We start from the raw sequence: 24,380 nt of genomic DNA on the forward strand, positions 1-24,380 counted from the left end.
GTTTTTTGTTCTTCTTTTTCCAGTTGTTTTAGGTGGAAAGTTAGGTTATCTATTTGATGTTTTTCTTGTTTCTTGAGGTAGGATTGTATTGCTATAAACTTCCTTCTTAGAACTGCTTTTGCTGCATCCCATAGGTATTGAGTTGTCATGCTTTCATTGTCATTTATTTCTAGAAATTTTTTGATTTCCTTTTTGATTTCTTCAGCAACTTGTATTTAGAAACATGTTGTTTAATCTCCATGTGTTTGTGTTTCTTATAGTTTTTTTTTCTTCTTGTAACTGATATCTAGTCTTATAGTGTTGTGGTCGGAGAAGATGCTTGATACGATTTCAATTTTCTTAAATTTACTGAGGTTTGATTTGTGACCCAAGATGTAGTCTATCCTGGAGAGTGTTCCATGTGCACTTGAGAAGAAGGTGCACTCTTTTGCATTTGGATGGAATGTCCTGAAGATATAAATGTGATCCGTTTCATCTAATGTATCAGTGAAGACTTGTGTTTCCTTATTAGTTTTCTGATTTGATGATCTGTCCATTGGTGTGAGTGGGGTGTTCAAGTCTACTATTATTGTGTTACTGTCAATTTTTCCTTTTATGTCTGTTAGTGTTTGTCTTTGGAGAAGGCAATGGCAACCCACTCCAGTACTCTTGCCTGGAAAATCCCATGGATGGAGGAGCCTGGTAAGCTGTAGTCCATAGAGTCGCAAAGACACGACTGAGCGACTTCACTTTCACTTTTCATTTTCATGCATTGGAGAAGAAAACACCCATTCCAGTGTTCTTGCCTGGAGAATCCCAGGGACAGCAGAGCCTGGTGGGCTGCTGTCTGTGGGGTCACACAGAGTCAGACATGACTGAAGTGACTTAGCTGCGGCAGCTGCAGTGTTTGTCTTATGTATTGAAGTGCTCCTATGTTGGGTGCATAGATATTTACAATTATTATATCTTCCTCCTGGATTGATCCCTTGATCATTATATAGTGTCCTTCCTTATCTCTTGTAGTCATCTTTATTTTAAGGTCTATTTTGTCTGATATGAGGGTTGCCACTTCAACTTTCCTTTTCTTCCCGTTTGCATGGAATATATTATTCCATCCTCTCACTTTCAGTCTATATGTGTCTTTAGGTCTGAAGTGGGTTTTTTTGTAGACTGCGTATATATGGGTCTTGTTTTTGCGTCCATTCAGCCAGTCTGTGTCTTTTCCTTGCAGCATTTAGTCCATTTACATTTAAAGTAATTATTGATAATGTTCCTATTGCCATTTTCTTAATTATTTGGGGTTGATTTTGTAGATCTTTGTTCTTCTCTTGTATTTCTTGACTATATAAGTCCCTTTAACATTTGTTGTGAAGCTGGTTTGGTGATACTGAATTCTCTTAACTTTTGCTTGTCTGTGAAGCTTTTTATTTCTCCATCAATTTTGAATGCAATCCTTGCTGGGTACAGTACTCTTGGTTGTAGATTTTTCCCATTCAGTACTTTAAATATATCCTGTCATTCCCTCTGGCCTGCAGAGTTTCTGCTGAAAGATCAGTTGTTAAGCATATGGGGTTTCCCTTGTATGTTACTTGTTGCTTCTCCCTTGCTGCTTTTAATATTCTTTCTTTGTGTTTAGTCTTTTTTAGTTTGATTAGTATGTGTTTTGGCATGCTTCTCCTTGGGTTTTATCCTATACGGGACTCTTTGTACCTCTTGGACTTGATCGACCATTTCCTTTTCCATGTTGGGGAAATTTTCAACTATAATCTCTTCAAAATTTTTCTCATACCCTTTCCTTTTCTCTTCTTCTAGGACCCCTATAATTCAAATATTGGTGCATTTGATATTGTCCCAGAGGTCTCTGGGACTATCCTCAGTTCTTTTCATCTTTTTACTTTATTCTGCTCTTCAGAAGTTATTTCCACCATTTTATCTTCCTGCTTATTGATTTGTTCTTCTGCTTCTGGTATTGATTCCTTCTAGAGTATTTTTAATTTCAGTAATTGTGTTGTTTGCCTCTGCATGTTTATTCTTTAATTCTTCTAGGTCTTTGAATTGATTCTTGCATTTTCTCCATTTTGTTTTCAAGGTTTTTGATCATTTTTACTATCATTATTCTGAATTCTTTTTCAGGTAGCTTGCCTATTCCTCTTCATTTATTTGGACTTCTGTGTTTCTGGTTTGTTCCTTTATTTATGTAGTATTTCTCTGTATTATCTTTATTTTTTTTAACTTATTGTGTTTGATGTCTGCTTTTCCCAGCCTTCAGGGTTGAATTCTTTCTTCCTTTTGGTCTCTGCCCTCCTAAGGTTGGTCCAGTGGTTTCTTTAAGCTTCATATAGGGTGAGATTTCTGCTGAGTTTCTTTTTTGTTGTTGTTGTTGTTTGTTTATTTGTTTGTTTCTCCTCTGATGGGCAAGGCTGAGTGAGGTGGTAATCCTGTCTGCTGTTTATTGGGTTTGTATTTTTGTTTTGTTTTTTGTTTAGATGAGGCGAACTGCACAGGGTGCTACTGGTGGTTGGGTGATGCTGGGCCTTGTAGTCAAGTGGTTTCCTTTGTGTGAGTTCTCACTATTTGATACTCTCTAGGGTTAGTTCTCTGGGAGTCTAGGGTCTTGGAGCCAGTGCTCCCAATCCAAAGGCTCAGGCCTTGACCTCTGGTCAGGAAAGAAGATTCCACAAGTGGTTTGTTATGGCATTAAGTGAGATTAAAACAAATACCCCAAAACAATAAACCAAAGATGAACCTCAGACAAGTGGCAGTTACAAAATCAAGCAAATAATAATTAAAATAATGGAATATACACATATACATATATACCCATAAGTAAAGTCAAAACAGTTCAACAAAAATAAAGTAGAATAGATTGATCTGGTGAACAAAGGAAATAAAAAATTTTATTTACCAGTTAAGAGTAAAACTAACTAAGCACAAACTGGAAAACAAAACTAAAGCAAGGTGCCAAGTGGGGAATAAAGCAATGAAAATAAAGCTAACACATATGTTGAGAGAAATGGGAAGAAAGAATAGATATGCAAAGTTAAACAGAGGTAGATGAAGATTTATATGCATTAAAGATTAACTGCAAGGGGAAAAGAACAGTAGGAAAGGCAAAGGAATAAATGTAGAAAAAAATATAATAGGTTAAAAAAATTAAAATTAGGTCAGAGCACAAAGCGAATGGTGGGGAGTGGCAGTGGCAGCAGCAGGGCCAAGGTGATGTATGGGCGGTAGCGTCACCATGTCGCACTGCCACAGCCACGGTGGGCTGGAGGCCGCTGTCGCCAAATGGGAGGTGCCACCGAACGGGAGGAGCAGCCAGAGCAGCACAGCCTAGCCTACAGCCCTTACCTGCTTATCGACCTGGAGCAGCTGCAGTGCCTCAATGAGAGCTGCAAGGGCAGTGGCCTCCTTGCCCTCAAGCCGCGGGAGGAGCAGACAGACAGCTCCAAGTGTGTTGAAAAGGATGCAGATGAACAGCTTCTGTTTAATATTCCATTTACAGGCAATGTCAAGCTCAAAGGCATCATTATAATGGGAGAAGATGATGACTCACACCCCTCTGAGATGAGACTGTATAAGAACATTCCACAGATGTCCTTTGATGATACAGACAAGGAGCTAGATCAGACCTTTAGTCTGAACCCAGATCTTACAGGGGAATTACAGTATGCTACAAAAATGTCTCGTTTTCCAAATGTCTATCCTCTCTCAATTCATATTTCAAAAAACTTTGGAGCCGATACCACAAAGGTCTTTTATATTGGCCTGAGAGGAGAATGGACTGAGCTTCGCTGACATGAGGTGACCTTCTGCGATTATGAAGCATCAGCCAATCCAGCCGACCGCAGTGTCTATCAGGTTACCCCACAGACACAGTTTATTTCCTAAGGGCTGGCTGAGACTCTCACAGAGGCGTTGTGTCAGTGAAAAGTATGACATCCTGCTGGGAAGGACAAAGAGAGATGGGGCTGCAAAGAGAGTTGGCTGCCACAGCCTCTTTCAAGCTTTGTCTTTGGGGCTTGCTGCAGAAACCTGGCCTATGGAAGACACCACACCCCCAGGAAGGGTTGTGTGGGTGCCGAGGGACAATCATGGTTCTCTGGGGCCCTACAGAAATTGGGCCTTGGGCTGGTCGGTATCTGGAAGCCATGGATAATGCCTGCCTTCCCAGTTTATGTGGCCATGGGATCTCCAGTGTCTTGTCGCTTTGCGGCAGGATTACTGTGTGAATTGTTTTTTAAAATGGAAACTATTCCTGGGCTGCAGTAAACTTTTTGAAGCCTCAGCATTGTGTTTGTATTAACCATCAGGAGGGTCTCCAACTAGAAATACTTGTCCCTGCTTGCTTTTTCTCCCTGTCATCTTTCAACATTCTTGTCAAATTGCCCAGCTTGGAGTTGTCTGTCATGCACCAGTGTCCCATGTTATAGCTTAAAGAGCAGGAATCTCCTGATGTTGGTTTATAGCTTGGGAGGGTCTTTTTCCCCTATTGCCCAGGTAAGCAGTCTGAGAGCATGGGCATTGTTTCCGTGTTTGTGGGTATCCTGGTTGGGGTAAGATGGGACTTTGATATGCTTCTCTTTGGGGCATCCTTAATGTTTATCAGCTTCTAACTAGTGTTGTAAGCCCAACGGCAGAATTTGGAGATCTCAGTTCTTCTGTTCATGACTTTTTATTCACTGTGACTAATAAGCTTCCTATAAATCCTTGCCAGATTAAAAAAAATTAACATTATAAAAAAGAGAAAAGAAAAAGAAGGAAGAAGAAAGAAAAAAGGAAAACTGCACAGAACTGCAAAAGCCCAACATAGAGGCAGAGGTTTATAGCAAAATATAAAGTGTGACTTAATATACACATATACATTTATACCCATAAGCAAAATAAAAACAGTCCAACAAAAATAAAGTATAACAGATTGACCTGGCAAACAAAGGAAACCAAAAATCATATCTGCCAGTTAAGAACAAAACTAACTAAAGCACAAACTGGAAAACACAATTAAAGCAAGATGCCAATTGGGGAATAAAGCTATGAAAATAAAACTAACAAATATGTTGAGAGGCAAGGAAAGAAAGAAAAGAAAGAAAGAATAGATATGCAAAGTTAAACAGAGGTAGATAAAGAAGATTTATATACATTAAAGACTAACCTGAAGGGGGAAAGAACAGTAGGAAAAGCAAACAAAGGAATAAAGGTATAAAAAATAATAACAGGTTTAAAAAATTAAAAATTAAAATGAGAGAAATCTTTTTTAAAACAGGAAAACTCCAAAGAAATGCAAAAAGCTCAACGGAGAAGCAGAGATTTATAACAACAATAAAAGATGTGATTGAGGAGGAAAAAAAAAAGCTCAAAAGCTTAATTAGATTTCATAGTGCCAATAAAATCGACAACTACAACAGAGAGGGGAAAAAAAGGACAAAAAAAAAAAAAAAGAAAGAAAATTCAAAAGAATCTATGGAACAAATCAAACCATAAGAATAATAAATGTTTTTCTTGAGTACAGCTGTCAGAGTCCTTTCCCTTGCTGGGAGTTGCAGTCCATCTCACCTGCCTAGGATGCCCTCTAACACTGTGCTGATCTCTGGACCTGCTGTGGGGGCAACTCAGATTCTAATCTGGTCCTGCTCCTGTGTGTTCTTGCCTCCAATGTCCACAGCTATCAGAACTAGTGCATTTTCTTTTGTGGGAGCTCTCAATGTCCTTTTATATATTCCATAGACACAGAGTCTGCCTAGTTGATTGTGTGGATTTAATCTGCAGCTTGTACAGCTGGTGGGAAGGTTTTGGGTCTTCTTCCTTAGTCACACTGCCCCTGGGTTTCAATTGTGGTTTTATTCCTGCCTCTGCACATGGGTCGTCCACTAGGGTTTGCTCCTGAAGCTGCCCAGGAGGACTTGGGTTTGCCCCTGTGAGGGCTAGGTGTGGAGGTGGTGCAGCTACTTGGGTCGCAGGGGTTCTCGCAGCACCAGGTACTCAGGGGAGTTGGCAGCTAGGGCAGCAGGAAATATAGTGTTCTAGAAGGGTATGGCAACCAGTATTGGCCAATACGCTCCAGTATTCTAGCCTGGAGAGCCCCCTTTCCTGACAGAGAAGCCTGGAAGGCCACAGTCTACAGGGTCGCAAAGAGTCAAACACGACCAAAGTGACCCTGCGCACTTAGATGCAAGACTATTTTTGCCTGTGGCAGCTCTGCCCCAGTAAGAGTTGCGTGTGAAGGTGGCGCAGCTGCTTGGCTTGCAGGGACTCTGGCAGCACCAAGTGTGCAGGGACCTGGACTGCCTCACCGCAGGAGTTATGGCCCTATCAGAGTCTTTTCTTGAGCCTCTTGTAGCTGGTGCTAAGAAGGCCTCTTTGGCCAGTCTTTCTCCGTAGCTTCACCCGTTCAGGCACTTAGAGGGCTCCCTTGCTTGGGTCCTTCTCTGTTGTTCAGCATATCAGGCACATAGAAAGGTCCCCCTGGCTGGGGTCCTACACTGTAGATCAGCAAATCAGTCACTTAAAGGGGCACCCTGAGTGGGATATTACTGTATAGTTGGGCGCACCAGTCACTTAAAAGAGCACTCTGAGTGGGGTTCTACTCTGTAGTTCAGTGCATCAAACGTTTGATAAGCCAGTGTCTCTATTGTTCAGCTGCCGATGCTGGCATGTGGGGAGAGAGACAGGTTATGATGATGGTTCTACCCGCTACATGTAACTTAGCACTATCATCTTGCTTCCATGGCTGCCTGGCTTTCCTCCACCAGCATTTCCCACCATGATCTCCTCCCTCAGTTCAGTTCAGTTCAGTCGCTCAGTCGTGTGCAACTCTTTGTGACCCCATGAATCATAGCACGCCAGCCTCCCTGTCCATCACCAACTCCCGGAGTTTAATCAAACTCATGTCCATTGAGTCGGTGATGCCATCCAGCCATCTCATCCTCTGTTGTCCCCTTCTCCTCCTGCCCCCAATCCCTCCCAGCATCAGGGTCTTTTCCAGTGAATCAACTCTTCCCATCAGGTGGCCAAAGTATTGGAGTTTCAGCTTTAGCATCAGTCCTTCCAGAGAATACCCAGGACTGATCTCCTTTAGAATGGACTGGTTGGATCTCCTTGCAGTCCAAGGGACTCCCAAGAGTCTTCACCAACACCACAGTTCAAAAGCATCAATTCTTCAGCACTCAGCTTCTTCACAGCCCAACTCTCACATCCATACATGATCACTGGAAAAACCATAGCCTTGAATAGATCGACCTTTGTTGGCAAAGTAATGTCTCTGCTTTTCAATATGCTATCTAGGTTGGTCATAACTTTCCTTCCAAGGAGTAAGCATCTTTTAATTTCATGGCTGCAATCACCATCTGCAGTGATTTTGGAGCCCCCCAAAATAAGTCTGACACTGTTTCCACTGTTTCCCCATCTATTTGCCATGAAGTGATGGGACCAGATGCCATGATCTTTGTTTGCTGAATGTTGAGCTTTAAGCCAACTTTTTCACTCTCTTCTTTCAATAAGAGGCTTTTTAGTTCCTCTTCACTTTCTGCCATAAGGGTGGTGTCATCTGCATATCTGAGGTTATTGATATTTCTCCCGGCAATCTTGATTGCAGCTTGTGCTTCTTCCAGCCCAGCGTTTCTCATGATGTACTCTGCACAGAAGTTAAATAGCAGGGTGACAATATACAGCCTTGACGTACTCCTTTTCCTATTTGGAACCAGTCTGTTGTTCCATGTCCAGTTCTAACTGTTGCTTCCTGACTTGCATATAGGTTTCTCAAGAGGCAGGTCAGGTGGTCTGGTATTCTCAACTCTTTCAGAATTTTCCACAGTTTATTGTGATGCACACAGTCAAAGGCTTTGGCATAGTCAATAAAGCAGAAATAGATGTTTTTCTGGAACTCTCTTGCTTTTTTGATAATCTAGCAAATGTTGGCAATTTGATCTCTGGTTCCTCTGCCTTTTCTAAAACCAGCTTGAACACGTGGAAGTTCATTGTTCACGTATTGCTGAAGCCTGGCTTGGAGGATTTTGAGCATTACTTTACTAGCATGTGAGATGAGTGAAATTGTGCAGTAGTCTGAGCATTCTTTGGCATTGCTTTTTTGGGGATTGGAATGAAAACTGACCTTTTCCAGTCCTGTGGCCACTGCTGAGTTTTCCAAATTTGCTGGCATATTGAGTGCAGTACTATCAGCATCATCTTTCAGGATTTGAAATAGCTCAACTGAAATTCCATCACCTCCACTAGCTTTGTTCGTAGTGATGCTTTCTAAGGCCCACTTGGCTTCACATTCCAGGATGTCTGGCTCTAGGTGAGTGATCACACCATTGTGATTATCTGGGTCCTGAAGATCTTTTTTGTACAGTTCTTCTGTGTACTCTTGCCTCCTCTTCTTAACATCTTCTGCTTCTGTTAGGTCCATACCATTTCTGTCCTTTATCAAGCTCATCTTTGCATGAAATGTTCCCTTGGTATCTCTCATTTTCTTGAAGAGGTCTCTAGTCTTTCCCATTCTGTTGTTTTCCTCTATTTTTTTGCATTGATCGCTGAGGAAGGCTTTCTTATCTCTTCTTGCTATTCTTTGGAACTCTGCATTCAGATGCTTATATCTTTTCTTTTCTCCTTTGCTTTTCACTTCTCTTCTTTTCACAGCTATTTGTAAGGCCTCCTCAGACAGCCATTTTGCTTTTTTGCATTTCTTTTCCATGGGGATGGTCTTGATCCCTGTCTCCTGTACAATGTCATGAACCTCCATCCATAGTTCATCAGGCACTCTGTCTATCAGATACAGTCCCTTAAATCTATTTCTCACTTCCACTGCATAATCATAAGGGATTTGATTTAGGTCATACCTGAATGGTCTAGTGGTTTTCCCTACTTTCTTCAATTTAAGTCTGAATTTGGCAATAAGGAGTCATGATCTGAGCTACAGTCAGCTCCCAGTCTTGTTTTTGTTGACTGTATAGAGTTTCTCCATCTTTGGCTGCAAAGAATAGAATCAATCTGATTTTGGTGTTGACCATCTGGTGATGTCCATGTGTAGAGTCTTCTCTTGTGTTGTTGGAAGAGGGTGTTTGCTGTGACCAGTGCGTTCTCTTGGCAAAACTCTATTAGTCTTTGCCCTGCTTCATTCCGTACTCCAAGGCCAAATTTGCCTGTTACCTCCAGTGTTTCTTGACTTCCTACTTTTGCATTCCAGTCCCCTATAATGAACAGGACATCTTTTTTGGGTGTTAGTTCTAAAAGATCTTGTAGGTCTTCATAGAACCGTTCAACTTCAGCTTCTTCAGGGTTACTGGTCGGGGCATAGGCTTGGATTACTGTGATATTGAACGGTTTGCCTTGGAAATAAAGAGAGATCATTCTGTCGCTTTTGAGATTGCATCCAAGCACTGCATTTCAGACTCTTTTGTTGACCATGATGGCTACTCCATTTCTTCTAAAGGATTCCTGTCCACAGTAATAGATACAATGGTCATCTGAGTTAAATTCACCCATTCCAGTCCATTTTAGTTTGCTGATTCCTAGAATGCTGACATTCTCCTCCCTCACATCCCCTCAATCCATCTGTCTGCAGTCAACAGCAGCCCTCGCCCTGGGCTTGCTCCACAATCCCTAAACTCCAGCTCCCAGCTGCTGTGCCTTCTACGAGACCCGTATTCCTGTTCGGGGTATGTATGGCTGCAGCAAGGACTGTCTGATTCTCATTCCATTTAGGCTGCCACAGATTAGCTGTTTCACTCTCAGCCTTAGATCTTTCTCCTCTGACTCAGACAATTGCCCCAATGTGGGGATCAGACCCCTGCTTCCGTTCCCCCACCCGCCGAGGGCAGGTCCAGTTCTACTAACACTCCTGTTTTTCCCCTTAGTTCCTTCATCCTACCGAGTTTTGCGTGGTTCTACATATTGTTTCCCACTGGTCAAGAAAACCACCACAGGAAACCACCTGTTGTCCATGCTCAGCTGGTGTTTCGGTAGCAGTTCTGTGTCTGAAGGTGTATTCCTGATGTATCTGTGGAGAGAGATGTACCCCACGTCCACCTACTCCTGTGCCATCTTGTTCTCCAAACTATTTTATATATATATAAAATGTGTATTAGTTTCTGAATCACCAGGAACTAATACACATTATAAATCAACTCTACATCAGTAAAGTAAATTTTAAAAAGAGAGACCTGTGAAATCTTGGGCTAGTCATCTAGATAAGTATAGGTTGCCTATAAAATGGGACTCAATAATATATATTTTTTTAATGTCTTGGAGTTGTGAATTTCAAATATGATAAAATTATTTGAATCCTTTAAAAAGAAAAGAATGAACTCCCTACTTGCATGTTACCCCGAGAGACTGAATAAAGAATCTAATTCTTTGCGTTGTTCTTTGGTTGACAGACTTGTTTTGTGGTGCCTCCATATCATGAACGGTCACGTGGCTGCAGGCCTTCGCCAAGGATGACTCACACCTGTGTGTGAGGGCCTGGGAGCCACTTGAGGGCAGGATGAGGGCCTGTTAAGCTTCTATTTGCTGAGTGAGTTCCTCTGCCTTAGACCTGGTTCTTTTTTCAAAAGCTACAAATTTAGTTCAATTTCACTTTGCCCTGGGCTAATCAGCACAATCAGTCCTGATATAATAAGTAGGCTGGAAGAAAGCAGAGCCGTTCACCCGTCAACAAAGAGAGAGTAGGCTGCTCCTGAAGCTACATCCTGGCTCCAGCTGGGCTGGTGTTCCAGTGACAGGAAATGGCCTGAAGAAAACATTTTGTGCCCCGTTCCTTGGACCAAGGTTCTTGATTAGTTCGCCCAGAGGCTACTCACAAGAGGCAGGCTTACTGTCTTCCCTTCACCTGTAGTAAGCATACATGGTTATCCATGTAGAAAGCTACTCCAAAACTTAATGATCTAAAGCAACAGTTACTATCTGAGTTTCTAATTGTCGGGAATCTGGGAGCAGCTTAGCTGGGTGCCTCCGATTTCAGGTCTCACAAGGCTGCAGTCAAGATGTCAAGCTGGGGCTGGAGGCTTCTCAAAGCTTAACTGGGAGAGGATCTACTTCCTAGCTGAATTTCCTGGCTGTTGGCCAGAAACATCACTCGCTAGCCAAGTGGGTCTCTCCTTAGGGCCTCTCACAGCATGGTAGCGGGCTTCCTTTAGAGTCAACCAGCGAGAGAGCCAGTCTTTGTGACCCAATCTCAGCAGTGACGGCCCATCAATTGTGCTGTATCTTATGTATTAGAAACAGATCCATCTCACACACAAGGGGAAGGAAATCCACATGGCTTGAATGCCAGAAAGCAAGGATCCTTGGACGTTTTAATCCAGCCTTGTTATTTTGGGGCCCACGGGGGTACGGGCAGTGATGTAATGGTCATATACCTCTGGACAGAACTCTGGTATATCTCTTTTAATAAGTTGGAAAGTACACATAATTGTATCAACCATCTTCCTACAAAAGCAAGCACTGATGTAGTTACACACCTGCACCATGGACATAAACCAAGTACATATCCTGGGGAGAGTTGAGTTATACTGTAGTCTGTTGAGGAGAGTAAGCCTGAAACATACATGCAATGTATTTTCTCCACATTCTCCTGTGACCCCCTGGGTTTGAGTTCTGGTTCTATCTTATACCAGCTGTGTGACTCTGGGCAAGTAACTTCCTTGAAGCTCCATTTCCTCATCTAGGGACGGAGGGGTAATAATAGAATTCATGCCACTGGGTTTGGGGTGGGATTAAATGAAAATAATTGTACATATAAAGGGGCTTCCCAGGTGGCTCCGCTTGCCAAAGCAGGAGATGCAGCTTCGATCCCTGGGTCGGAGATCTCCTGGAGGAGGAAATGGCAACTTATTCCAATATTCTTGCCTGGAAAGTCTCATGGACAGAGGAGCTTGGCAGGCTACAGTCCATCGTTCTCAAAGAGCACAGCATACACACACATACACATAAAGACCCAGCACTGTGCCTGGCACATGAAATGTACTAAAGAAATCCTGGGGCTTATCATCGTTATTATTCCATTGCTATTCTTTAATCTAACGTATTTTGTTTCAGACTTTCTGCTCTTAAAGCCTGGCTTGGCTCCCTATAAAATTTAACAAAAGCTAGTCAATGCTAAGAACCCATGGAGTTTTTTATGATACCAATAGGTGTAAGTTATAATCAGTCTTTGGATATCTGATGCTGGTAGTTGGCATCAAAATACAGCATTTCAAAAAAAAAAGAAAATACAACATCTCAAGAATAGGTTACTGCAGAAATTTTAGGAGACCAAACAGTATAGATTGGGAGAAGAGGAGTTGAATTTTCACATTTCACCTCCTTAATCTTTGCCTACATTTTGAATGGGTGATTTCTGAGGGAATCCACACAGAAAGAAAATACGGTCTGATATCTTGTTGGTTGGGTTCAAGGCCCTGAGTGTCTCAGACAGAAGATGGCCCACAGACACTCTGCTTACCAAAGTTATAATCTGGACTTGAGCAGAGTAAGTGTCTTTTACTGCTTGCCCCAGGCAGTGTTCGTTGCATTCCAAAAGTTTAGAAATACATGGGTGGACACATGATCTATGAAATAACTGTTGACTTTTCCATGTGCTTTGGGAAGGGGCTAAGGAGGACAAAGGCACTTTTTTCCCCTTTCTCTCTCAACTTTTTTTTTTCTCTGAGAAGCCGCAGAATTTTGACCCACTTCACATCTGCCTCCTGCCTCTGGTTTTGAAATCTGCAGCCTGATGGCTTGTTTGCTTGTTAGCATGAAAGGCTTGCTCTGGGTCTGTGCTTGCTTGTTAGTAAAGAACCAACAAGCGTTGCCGTCCAAAGGTAATCACAGACTGAAATCACTTCCAGATGCCAAGCCCCACCGCTGATGGTGAGAGCAGACTTTACGATTGCAGCGGACCAGGTACTTGATGGCTCTCACCCAATCCTGTTAGGGTTTTGAACATGCACGTGTGTTCCCCTCCTTTCCTTTCTCTCCCCTTGCCCCCTCTTTTTCCCCTCTCTGCCATTCCTTGCTTTCCTCAGTCGTGAATCAATTTTAATCTGAAGAGCAAAATCAAAACTGGATACAGCCCAGACTCAATTCTGCCGCAAGCATCTGAACTGCTGTTACCCTGGGACCTGTTAGGTGATGAGAGCTCCCAGTTACAGCTGCAGCCGCCAGGGAGAGGAGTAGCTCTTTCTTCCAGCCCCATCCTCACAGACTTCTAGACAGCCTATCCCAGGCAAAGTGCAAACTTGGAGAATACTGTTCCTCGGGCAATTAGTGCAGCTGGGACCAGAGGGATTATCCTGCCTCCAGAAAAAGGTTCACTGCTCACATTCAACTCAGAAATAAGGCTGGTTGGCAGAGCTGGAACTCACACTGGTGGACTATGTGGGACTCAGCAGGGACCTGGGAGACTCTGGTTTCAGTCCCTACAAGCTGAGACATATGAGAGCTTTCCACAGAGAGTTTGAGAAAAGAAAAAGGTAGAGGAGGAGAGGGAGAAAGCAAAGGTAAAAAAGGAAAAAAGGACTCAGTACTGACAACATTCTCAGAGTTATGTAATTAAAGTACTGAAGTCTGAGAAAGAACAAGCCAGAAGATTTTCAGACGAGGAACTGATCATAGACATATTGATTTTCTTCCCTCAAAGAGTGAGTACCATGAAATTCAATTTCAAGTTCCATCCCAGTCTACCCACTGAAAGGACATAAATGGCAGAATCTTTCCTTCATTCACTAATTAGCCTCCTTCTCCAAAGCTCCAGGTAGACCTGGCATTTGTGAAGACAAGAATCTGTATGATTTGATTATATGCACACAGATAATACCCAAAGAAACATTTGTATATTAGCCAGTAGAAAATCTTAAAAAAAAAAAATCCCTCATTTTGGCTTATGTGTAGTTAGTATACTTAAGTTATTACTTCCCTTGTGAATAATTCATTAAAATTTAAATGTAACACAAATGTATTTCTTCCCAGGCACAACAGCATACAGCTTGCACTCAACCACTTATTCCCAGATGTTTATACCAACAGGGTCCAAGAACTCCATAAAACTAGGATAATAGCACATTGAAAATATCTGGCCACAACCCATAAAAGGACGTGCATAATAAAACTGCTCCCACCCACCCCCATCCACCCACCGATGCAAAATTTCCAAATGTTTCAAAGTAATTTTCTAAAGGTGTAGTGGGGGTAGGTGCCCCAAATCCTATATTCTCATATTACTGAGACCTGAGTTCAAGATCAAACTGAAGAAGTACATGTATCCAAACCCTTTAAACAGAATCTCTTAAAAATGAGCCCTGAAAAAAATAATCTTAAATGACTGGTGAGCAGTTTGTTTCACTGTAAGGAAAAATAAAAGGGAGGGGTGTGTGTGTGTGTAAGTAGATGCCCAAAGTGATTAATGTATTCTCCAAATGGCCAGGTTTTCACCACCTTATTAACATCTACGTGGTTAAAAGTTTAATTAAATAACAAAAGAAAACTGTTTGTTAATGCTACTTTTCCCCTTTATTTTGTTTTGGGAATATTAATTATTTTATGTCAGTCCCCCCAAGCAGCTACTCACCTTAAATGCATAATACTTTACACCAAACAAATAGCAAAACACTCTAGTTCATTCATTTCTGGATTCCTGTTAGAAATAAGGGGCATCTGAAAATTGACCAGTTCAGTGTCTGGGCAGTCAGCTGTTGGGCCTTATCTACTTAAGAGGATAGAATTAGGTACACAAAGGAGAAAACTCTGCTTCTGTATCAAGGGAGGTAAAAGGGCAATAATAGGAAACTGGTTAGAATGATAAATAGGAGGAAGACGTGATAAATGAACAAGTCCATAGCATATCTTGGCCACCCAGAAAGGTATGAATAGTAATGTACTCAGGGAGCTATAAAAGATGACGGACCTGTGTCTGACAGTGAAATAAGGCAGTGGACAGACAGAGGAGAGGTGTAATCTGCCATAAAGTAGAAACAAACTGAAGTTGATGTCAGAAAATCTGGGATCCAGTTAGGCTTTTCCTGTTAGTAGTCATGTGGCTTAGGCTTAGTTACCTCATCTACAATCTTGTGATAATTGCTTCTATTTTGGATGCTTGCTGAAGAGACCAAGGGGGCTAAGAGGCTTTGCAAGTTGCAAAGTATTCTATGTATCTGCCCTACCAGAGTGGGTGACATTGTATAAAGAGGCAGCTGACGAAAGAAAAGTTTTTATTTCGTCAAAATCTGGAACCCAGTTTCACTTTTATTTATACCTTACTGCTGCTGCTGCTAAGTCACTTCAGTCGTGTCTGACTCTGTGCGACCTCATAGACAGCACCCCAACAGGCTCCACTGTCCCTGGGATTCTCCAGACAAGAACACTGGAGTAGGTTGCCATTTCCTTCTCCAATGCATGAAAGTGAAAAGTGAAAGTGAAGTCACTGAGTCCAGCTCTCAGCAACCCCATGGAATGCAGCCCACCAGGCTCCTCCATCCATGGGATTTTCCAGGCAAGAGTACTGGAGTCGGGTGCCATTGCCTTCTCTGATTTATACGTTACATATACATAAAAAGATTCTGTCCATCTCTCTGTTAAATGAGGGTGGCAATATTTGTCTTATGTGGTTGTTGCATAAATAAATGAGAGCCACTAGAGATTTGTAGAGGATAAAGTGCTCCCCAAACTCAAGGTTTCATTACACTTTGGTGAAACACAACATATGCTCATTCACTTATTCAACAGACATCATTCTTGAGCATTAAACGACACCAGGTTCTGTCACACTCAACAAATATTATGGTGAATAAGACCTGACCTTATCCTCATAAGACTTTAGTCAAGTTTCTTAAGCAAATGACTTGCAAAGTAGAAGACCACATTTTTAAACCACAAATATTTACAATATCTCACCATACATATACTTTAACACAGAGTCAAGAATATTTAGTAGAAAAATAACTAGATAAGAAATTAGGAGATGAGGATTTGGTTTCAGATCTTTAAAGGTACATCAGTCAAAGTCTTTGTACCCCTGTTTTTCCATCAATAGGAAATCCGGGTCTATGTGCTTCAAAGGCATTCTCTTAAGTGGGTAGGTGCCTTTATTCCAAATCTAACAGATTAGACTGTTGGACAATGGATCTGATTTCTTTAACAAGTCAATGGCATGAAGAAAAAAAGAAAGAAGGGGGTATTAAAAGATACCTGAGAGATATAACAACCAAATCACATGTAGACTTTAAATAACCACCTGTAACACAGTTTCTGATATAACTGTGGAAATTTAAACATTGTCTGAGTTTTGGATGATACCACAGAAATACTGATGGTTTTTTGTTAGGTATGATAATAGCAATATGAGTTTAGAAGAAATGGCCCATAATTTTTAGCATATGTAAGAATGAAATGGCTTAACACCTGGACTTATAAAAAATAAAATACTAAATAATCAAAAGGTTAATTGTATAACAAAAGAAAAGAAACAAAAATCTTCCACAAACATGTGCATATACAGACTGATCTTATAGCCAGCATTACCCTCATTTTTTTCTCTCACCTGATACACAAAATATATTACCAAACTCACTGAGGTGGAAATACTTTCCTAACTACTTGAGTTAAATTTGGTGTGGGGAAAGAACATAGGAAAGAAAGTTTCCAAACTTACTTCTTTGTGATAAGATTTCATTAAAGTCATGGGTGCTAGACTCGAACTGGGTATCTGGCTTTGGTATGGTTGCAAAGTTGTGGGAGGGAGGGTAAAAGCAGTCAAATTCTTCCACAAATGCCTTTTGACTCAGTAGATCAAAATTAGTAATGCATTTTTTGAGTCTGTATATTTAAACTAGACATATGTATGTCTTTGCCTATCTAGGACCGACTGGCTGCTGAAATAGGGTAATTTGCATTGTCTTACACAGTCACGACTCCAAGTCTAGGCCTTTCACCAGCAGTGTTGGCATCACCTGGGAGCTTGTGAGAACTGCAGTAGGTCTGACTCCACCCCGGACTTACTGATTTAGAATCTACATTTTATCTAAAAGAAAACGATTTAAAAATGGGCAGAAGACCTGAATAAACTGTTCTCCAAAGAAGACATACAGATGGCCAACAAGCACATGAAAAGATGATCAATGCTGCTAATCATCAGAGAAATGCAAATCAAAAGGAGATCACTTCACACCTGTCAGAATGGCTACCATCCAAAAGTGTACCAATAACAAATATTGACAAGGATGTAGAGAAAAGGGAACCCTCACACACTGCTGGTGGGAATGTTAATTGGTTAACTATGGAAACCTATATGGAGATGACTCAAGAAACGAAATACAGTACTACCATATGACTCAACAATCCCTCAGCTGGGTATATATCTCAAGGAAGTGAAAATATTGATTCAAAAAGATACACGTACCCCACTGTTCATAGCAGCATCAGTGACAGTAGCCAAGAGATGGAAGTGAAGTGAAGTGAAGTGAAGTGAAGTCGCTCAGTCGTGTCCGACTCTTTGCAACCCCATAGACTAGGGCCTTCCAGGCTCCTCTGTCCATGGGATTTTCTAGGCAATAGTACTGGAGTGGAGGAAGCAACCTAAATGTCTGCCAGCAAATGAATGGAAAAAGAAGATGTGGTATATGTACAATGGAATACTACTCAGACAGACATTCAAAAAAGAATGAAATTTGCCATTTGCAACAACATGGATGGATCTAGAGGGTATTATGCTTAGTGGAATTACAGGAAGACAAATAGTGTATGCTATCACTTACATGTGGAATCTAAGAAAATAAAACAAAAGAATGAAAACAACAAAACAAACTCCCAGGGAACAAATAGTGGTTACGAGTGGGGAGAGGGGAAAAAGGAGGGGCAAGATAGGGTAGAAGATTAAAAGGTACAAACGACTATGTATAAAATAAGTAAGTTACAAGGATATATTATATAGCATAGAGAATATAGCCAATATTTTATAATAATTTTAAATGGAGTATAATCTTTAAAATTTGTGAATCACTACATTCTACACCTGAAACCAATACCAGTAAATCAATTATACCTCAATTTTTAAAAAGAAAGGTACATTTTAACAAGATCTCCAGTTATCTTATGGTCATTAAAGTTTGAGACCCTTTGTCTTAAAATCTAAGACTTGGATAATTATCAAAAAGAATACAAAGAATACATGTCATTATTGTTATTTGTGTGAAGCAGCTTCCAGGAGAATCATATCAAAATAGCATTCAGGTTTTGAGAGAGTGACGCAGTGGAAGAGTTTGCCTTACTTGCACAGCCTCCACAAATTATCCACCTATATTTATAGATGCAACTGCTGTCAGTAGTTTCCCTGCCTGATAAATATCAAACCACCTCAGCGTTCATTACTCCCATCCCAAGGGTCTCTCTTTTTAATGTCTGAAATCACTGACTACTCTCAGAATTTAAAGCAGAAGCACCAATAGTCTTGGGAAAAAACAGGACTTATCTTGAAGCCTTATCTCTTCGTAAACTTAGAAGTTCCCCAGAAGTGCTCTTAAAATATCCTGATCTTGATTTACTCAACCTTTTCAGTGTTCAAAATTGTGTTCCTTATGGATTTTTTCCTGCACTATCGCAGGCTGAGAGCAGAGTGAGAAGGGCCTGCTGTGGTCACACACTGGGCACACTCCCCCCACCATGAAAATGTCACCACTTTCTCCTTCACCCACCACCTCTGGGCATTTTGTACATTGCTCCCCCCAGCAGCACAGCTCCTCCCTGACCTTTTGTCAGAGAGTATGGCTGTGAGGATCCCCCAGACTTGATGTATAGAAGGGAGGGCCCTCTCTGCTCCACACCAGGTTATCCAATTTCATTTATCCTGCTAAGCTCCACTGTGAAAGTTCTACATGTTATTCTTTGTCTGGTGACATTTATGAAATGAATCAGTTAGTTACTAGATTGCTACTCCACTTAAGGCTGCTCAAAGGCCCTTTCTGATTTGGTCTCTCTGTATTAAACATGGGTGAAGCATCCTGAAAGTAGAATTAATGCCGAGTCCAAAATTAAATGACAACAGTGCAAACCCAATCATGTGTGTTATAGGGAAAAGCATATCCCATTTTAAAATGTCTCAAGTCTTTCATTTTCTGTGGTCCTGGAAACCTGGAGCTTCGAATAGTGAGTATAATAGGAACATCCTAGGCGCCATAACAGCCCCATAAATATCTCCTGAGCAGAGTAGTGCATCTCTCCCTGGACTCCAAGAGCCTTCTTTGAAGTCGCAGGGCAGAAGTTGTGCATGTGAAAGAGGTATGCAACTTATTATCATTACTCGCCAGTGCTTTAGAAGCTTTTAAGTAATACTAGATTTATCACATTTTTCTTACAGCAACTTTTAGTTTCATCTAGTGTTTCTTCTGAAGCCTGAACCAATAAACTGGTTTGTCTTTGTAGTTGATCCGCCACAGTAGTTCCCATATTTTTCTGCCAAGAAGCCCTTTTGGAATCCTATTAAATAGGTAACATGACATTTATAGTCTCAGAAATTAGAACACCTGGAAAGAGGCCCAGAACTCACCTGGTCTCATGGGGGACCCTCTAGTACAAAGCAGGCTGGACCTTGCTGCTTTGCTGCTCTTTCCTCCTGAGGCCCACCCTCATCTGGAGCAGCCCCTTTAGGCTGCATTGCCGAGCATTGTGCAGAGTAAATATTTCATATTCTTGATTTGATTCTGCTGAGGGACTGATGTAAAGTTAACATATTCAGCTAGAGAGGCCTTCTCTGATGGCTTAGCGATAAAATATTTGCCTGCAGAGCAGGAGACCCATCAGACGTACAAGACGCAAGAGACACAAGAGACGCAGGTTCCGGCTGTGGGTTGGGAAGATCCACGGGAAAGGAAATGGCTATCCATTCCAGTACTCTTGCCTGGAAAATCCCATGGATGGAAGAGCCTGGAAGGCTGCAGTCCATGGGGTCGCTAAGAGTCGGACACGGCTGAACGACTTCACTTTCACTTTTCATTTTCATGCATTGGAGAAGGAAATGGCGACCCACTCCAGTGTTCTTGCCTGGAGAATCCCAGGGACCGGGGAGTTGGTGGGCTGCCGTCTATGGGGTCACACAGAGTCGGACACGACGGAAGCGACTTAGCAGCAGCAGCAGCAGCTAGTGTTCTTGCCTGGAAAATTCAATGGACAGAGGAGCCTGGTGGGCTACAGTCCATAGGGTTGCAGAGTTGAACATGACTGAGCGATGGAGGACTCACGCAATCAGCTCGCACTGCACTGTAGGGGAGGAAAAGGAGAAGTCACACACCAGCTGAAAACCACCATTCCTGTGTAGGCTTATACCCTTGCTCTCTATCTGTATATGACAAAACAATCATTTCCTTCTTTAACACACACACACCTCACTTTCTTTCTCATTACAAAAGGAAATCATGCTCACTGTAAAAAAATTAATAAAAATAAATAAGCATTTATTTTTAAAATTTATTTAAATAAATAAGCATTTTCCTACTACTAAATACCCGCTGTTAAGTTTCAACTACAAAACTATTATTCCAATACTTCTCTGTATGTACACACTCTTCGATATGTTTCAGTTAACACATGTCTTGCATTTCTACACACATCGACCCTCTCTGTTCCCAGAGGTCCCACTGAAATGATAAAAAGATTCTTTTTAAAATTCAAACCATTACAGCAATGAAAAACAAGAAAATAAGACCAAGGGTCTTCAATAGTTTGCAGGGTTCTAATCAATAGAAAAGAAAAGGCAAATGGTAAGTGGAGGAGTTACCCTAGAGGCAACAAAAGCCCAAATTCAGACACAAAGGAGGAGTCCCTTAGATGATGCTAATTTGAAATTGACAAGTTAGTCTGGGATGTTAAAGAACTGCATTTGGGACAGCTAGGGTGGTGGGGCTCGCTCTCTTTCCTTCTCTAAATAGAATGGCTAATGAGGCCGCTTCTGTCTTTCAGAGAAGGAGGGAGTATGTCTGGAGGGGCTACTGGTGAACAAGATGGGGGCTAACAAATGCAACATCAAGTTGGAGATAGATCTGTACTTCCACAGCAGCTCAAAAAAGAGGGAGAGCCGCCCAGGAGTGGATAACTCTGAAGGCCTCCACCCTGCAGAAAAGCCCACCTGCCTGTGGCAATTGTCAAGGAACGGACTCAGCCCAATTGCAGACTCACACTAGCATCAGGGAGCTCCAGACAGCAATGGTGGAGTGTCTCCAAAGTCCTCAGGGAAACTACTTTGAACCTAGCTTTCTACACTCAGCCAAATTTCAAGCGTGAGGGCTAGAGAAAGGTGCTTGCTACTATGTAAGAATTCAGTATGTTTAGTAATCACACAGCCAGGAAGAAAAAGTTACTTCTGAGGTAACCCAGCAAAATCTAAAACTAAGCCAAGAAAGAAGAAAACATGAGATATAAGAAGCTGCAGCTACCTGATATGACCCAAGGAGGTTTACAGACATGAAAAAGAACATTAAAGGTGAGCCCTTAGACAAGGGTGTGTAGAAGGCTCTTGTTTGAGGGACAAAAGTATTCAAAATTGAGGATTACATTTGCATCTCTAGAGAGATTTGTGGTGGTGGTGGTGGTGTAGTCGCTAAGTCGTTTCTGACTCTTTTGCAACCCCACGGACTGTAGTTCGCCAGGCTGCTCTGTTGATGGGATTTCCCAGGCAAGAATACTGGAGTGCCATTTCCTTCTCTAGAGGATCTTTCTGTCCCAAGGATTGAACCTTCATCTCCTGCCTTGGCAGGTGGATATTTTACCGCTGAGCCACCAGGGATGCCCAGAGGGATTTGTACTCAGGTATTAATTTTATAAATGTTTCACACTGGTTTTAATAGTATAATCAACCTTCTGAAAAAGGACATAAGACTAAATTATGGTTTAAGAGCTTCACTTTGCTGACAAAGGTCCATATAGTCAAAGCTATGGTTTTTCCAGTAGTCGTGTATGGATGTGAGAGTTGGACCATAAAGTAGGCTGAATGCCAAAAAATTCACGCTTTTGAATTGCAGTGCTGGAGAAGACTCTTGAGAGTCATTTGGACTGCAAGGAGATCAAACCAATCAATCCTAAAGAAAATCAACCCTGAATATTCATTGAAAGGACTGATGATGAAGCTGAAGCTCCAGTATTCTGGCCACCTAATGCAAACAGCCGACTCATTGGAAAAGATCCTGATGCTGGGAAAGATTGAAGGCAGGAGGAGAAGTGGGTGGCAGAGGATGAGATGGTTAGATAGTATCACCAACTCAGTGGTCATGAATTTGAGTAAAGTCCAGGAGACAGTGAAAGACAGGGAAGTCTAGTGTGCTGCAGTCCGTGGGGTTAGAAAGTGTGGACACAACTTAGCAAGTGAACAACAACAACAAATTGCATAAATACTAATGCAATTTAAAAATAGGAGTTAAATAGAAGGAGAGCTGAGAAGACATTCAAACTACAAATTTCTCACATTTTTTACCTTGAAGCCAGTGTATATGCCTGAATTTGATAAAAAATAAGGAATGGAAGAATAATTATATATTTTTAAATTAAAGTGAAAACTGTTAGAAGCAGAAACAGACATTGTTAGTAGAATAGGAGGACACTGGGGATTAAGGAAAGGGAGATTTTACTTTTTATTTTAAATATGCCTATGTGGTGTGATAAAAAACAAAACAAAACATGAGCATGCACCAGCTTTATGCTTATATATCTTGAACATCTTTCCAGGTGTAACCCAAATGTTACCAGCCTGCTGATATAATTGAGATCACATTTATATTTACGTTTGAAATGTGTGTGTGCTCAGTTACTCAGCCGTGTCCAATTCTTTGCAGCCCCAAGGAGCCCCAACAGGCTCCCTCTCTCCATGGGATTTTTCAGGTAAGAATACTGGAGCGAGTTGCCATTTCCTCCTGCAGGGGATCTTCCAGATCTAGGAATCGAAGCCAGGTTTCCTGTGTCTCCTGTGTAGGCAGGCGGGTTCTTTACCACTGAGCCACCTAGAAAGCCCAGGAAGGCAGAGATTGTTGGCTAAAACAGCAAGTACAGTGTGATCTCATTTAGGAAACACATGCACATAGACATACAGAAAAGGATCTGGAAGAATATATACTGAACATTGATATCAACCACTGAAAATTGATTGTGGTTCTCTCTGGTAGGAATGTTTTAATTTTTGTTAATTGAAGTATAGTATTTTTGTTAATTGAAGTATAATAACATATTATATATATAATACATTATTAGATCATTATATATAATACATTGTTAAAACATTTTTATATAATGTTATTAAAACATATTATATATATATCATATATGTATAATAATATGTTTCAGGTTATTTTCATTATAGGTTATCACAAGATATTGAATATAGTTCCCAGTGTGATACAGTAAATTCTTGTTGCTTATCTACTTTATACATAGTGTTTTAATTTTTAAATCTATGTTTATTTTCATGTTCTAATTTGTTACCATATGTACTGCTTTTGTAATAATGAGACTTGATTTTAGAATTCCAGTCTCTGTTTCCTGAGCCTGGATCTTGGATTCCCTTTGTCCTCTATCAATATCTAACTCATAAACAACATAATGGCTCCTCCCCTCCATATCTTCCCTCCTCTCTATCAACAATTTTACTCTTGGAAATACAAAGGCTATATAGATAAGTAACATGGAGAATTAAGGTGGTGAGTCACACCACTGGGATTCTTCCAAATTCACACTGGTCTAGGTAGACTCGGACGTCATGTGCACACCTTGCGTTTTTAATTTCTCAACTTCACCATGGGAAATGAATGAATATCTGCAGGTCAAGACACAGCACATTCATGCCTCAGATTATAACAATGCACCCGAGTTAAGGTGGACTTTAACATCTCTGTGCTGTTGCTGACAAATAGCTGATGGAAACCTTAAGGCTTCCTCTGTCAGAGAAAACAGCACTAGTTCTGAATGGCACATGAGACTTAGTAAGAGGCCTTTCTCATCTCACAGTGTGAGCTGCACATGTGCACCCATGCTTGACTCTGACCCCTAAGCATTTCCAACACCAGAGATGTTAAGGGTGTACTTTTTTGAAACAGCTCTTTCCCAGATATTCACAAAAGACACAAAGAACAATGGTGTGTTTATAACTCTTTGAAACCAATAAGTGTTCCACATGGGGAGAAAAAGGGGGAAGATCACAAGAGTAATCGGCAACCTTTTATATTGTTCACAGAAGTGTTTGGTCTTCTGGGACAGTGTGTAAGTAAAGCCCCATAGCTGAAAGCAGCAACACATCATAAGTCCTGGGAGATGTGCGCTGGATGGCGGGAGGCTGGAAGGGACAGAAAGGATAGGAATGAATTTAAAGTTTTAAGAAAATTGAGGTCTAAGTGAAAATAGTCATTCTATATGAGAAAAGTGATAATAAGAGAAAATAACTTACAGGTTTTCCAAAT

The 24,380-nt window shown here is 41.2% G+C and overlaps 1 pseudogene; it reads left to right on the forward strand.

Annotated features, from left to right (window-relative positions):
* Window positions 3,223–3,777, forward strand: LOC102184846 (annotated as a pseudogene).

Source organism: Capra hircus, chromosome 21, assembly GCF_001704415.2.
Source record: "Capra hircus breed San Clemente chromosome 21, ASM170441v1, whole genome shotgun sequence".
Taxonomy (NCBI): Eukaryota; Metazoa; Chordata; class Mammalia; order Artiodactyla; family Bovidae; genus Capra; species Capra hircus.